This window comes from Orbicella faveolata, unplaced genomic scaffold (assembly GCF_042242905.1).
Source record: "Orbicella faveolata isolate gen_17 unplaced genomic scaffold, um_ofav_v1 contig_2, whole genome shotgun sequence".
NCBI lineage: Eukaryota > Metazoa > Cnidaria > Anthozoa > Scleractinia > Merulinidae > Orbicella > Orbicella faveolata.
In genome coordinates this window covers 14,590,360-14,592,500 of record NW_028301547.1, presented here as the reverse complement: position 1 = coordinate 14,592,500, position 2,141 = coordinate 14,590,360, and the positions used below count along the sequence as shown (strand labels likewise).

Sequence of the window (2,141 nt, the reverse complement as noted above, 5' to 3'; positions counted from 1 at the left end):
TTAAATTGATTTAATGAACCAAACTCTGTTACAGGGTAAGCTGTTCCAAAGAGTTGCGCCGCTGTAACTAAAACTATTTTTCATGTTGTTAGTTCTCGGAAAGGGAGCAACAAGTTTGTTAACCGAGTCCCTCAGAACATAATTTGATTCATTACGCGTTACACATTTAGGAGTGAGATATTCGGGAACCAGACCGTTTAAAGACAACCATTACGGCTTTCTGAATTTGACGTTGAGATTGCAAGTCTTTGCAGTTGAGTTGTGAAACAAGGAATCGACTTCAGCGTCCGATGAAGTTATTACTCGTTTTGTAGTTTTTGTAGCTTGTTAGATAATGTTTTGCCACAATTATCCCTGACTAGGCTGCAGTAAACAGCTAGTTTTCTGGCTGTCTGGGATAGGGTATAGAAATCCGACAATTTGTCTAGAATGAGGTATAATTTACCGGAAAAGTGGCCAGTGTATAGATAATTTAGTGTAGAACAGGGTTCTTTATCTGGGGTTCTATAATAGAAATTGAAACTTGGCAGTGAGTTGTAAGATATTGGTTTATTTAATGTATGTTGGGCTACGGCAATGGTAGTTTCTGCATGGAAAATAGCGAGTCTGGGATAGGGTAGGGGTTTTTGGTGCCTAGTCTAGAATAGGGTTGCAAAATCAAGCTGATCATGGTCTAGTATAGGGTAAGGGTTTCAGTGATTTGCAGAGTACCCCCGGGGAACATGCGCAACAAGTTTTCGTTACATTCGATAAACAAGCAGGGTGATCGATAGCGAGTACTCTATTCGAAAGTTAAAATGCCTTCAAAAAGTGTTAGAAACGCACTTAAGAGTACTTCGTAGCGATAACCTCATACCGATAAACGCGCGGACTAAGTCAATCCTCGGACAAGGAAGTCAGATCAAGGAAGGTCAAATGCACAATGAAATATACACGAGTTGCAAGCTTTACATAACGCCTGTGACAAAGCGAAACTCTTTCCTTTCCTCGATCGGGGGCCGCTTAGTTTAGAACGCCAGTGATAGTTTTATACCTCCAATTGAACTGAAAGGTATTTGGTCTGTGGCCTTGTTCATTCATTCTGTTTATTTGCCTTTTTACCTAATATAGTAATTATTCATAAATATTTCAATGTATGGCGAGGTGAGCTCTAGAAACCACCGGGCTTTTAGTTGAGGCCGCCTGGTACGTAACAATACGGTTACATAAATATAGCCTGCAGAACAGGCGTGTTTTTTTGTTGTTGTTGTTGTTGTTTTTTGCGTATTTTAGTCGAACAGAGGCGAAAGCGAGGCGAGCGCGAAGCGCGAGTCACGCGCGAGGGGAAGAGCACGAAAAAAATAACGCCTCGCTTTCGCCTCTGTTCGCCTAAAATACGCAAAAAAATCACGCCTGTTCTGCGGGTTAGAGCAGTTTTCTACAGAGCTTTCATTTCACAGCAAACATAAACACAAAATCAACCAATCAGAATGCAACAAAATTCACGTAACCAGCATCAAGCGTTCTGAACGTCAAGCACGGAAATACGCGTAAGACCAATCAAAACTCGAAGCAAACCGTGCAACCGGTGCCAAGCGCGGGAAAACGTGCGTAACCTAAGTCATGATTGGTTTTCGTTCAGTCCGTGATTGGTTGAAAAACAGCATGTGTGCTCTGATTGGTTGCCATAAATTTGAAAAGATGTGACCAAAACCATGTTTTTTCTCTGGATCCGAAATTTGAATTGTTTATGTTAAATAGTAACAAAGTGGAGTGAAAATAGGATTGATGTGAATTGGGCTAAAAGAGAGTACTGAAGTGTAGTAAAATTACATACATTTACTGTGAACTAAAGTAAAGTAGGTTATTTAAGCAATAAAGGACTTTTTCCTTAGTTTACGTACGGAATTTTCCCAACCGCCAAGTGTTTAGATGACACTGTAAACACGGAAAGAGACCTATATATTTCTTAAAACAAAGAAACACAACCATGTTTATGTACTCTCATCTAAACATACCAAACGACCAATGAGAGCGCGCGTAGTGTCATTTTAACTCCTAGGATACTTTTACTGGTGAAGAAAATATAGGAGAAAGCAGTCACGCTCACGGGAAATAAAGAAGATCATCTGCATTCAGGTCTAGTAAAATTCCTTCACAAC

At 40.2% G+C, this 2,141-nt stretch overlaps 1 protein-coding gene across 1 annotated transcript in view; it reads left to right on the top strand.

Annotated features, from left to right (window-relative positions):
- The window catches only part of LOC110062961 (uncharacterized), a 20,073-nt gene extending 18,200 nt beyond the window's left edge, over window positions 1–1,873 (top strand). The window contains exon 11 of the mRNA XM_020769906.2: window positions 1–1,873. This exon is cut by the window's left edge and continues 413 nt beyond it. The gene's annotated coding sequence lies outside the window, so the exon portion shown is untranslated.
- The last annotated feature ends 268 nt before the right edge of the window (window positions 1,874–2,141 follow it).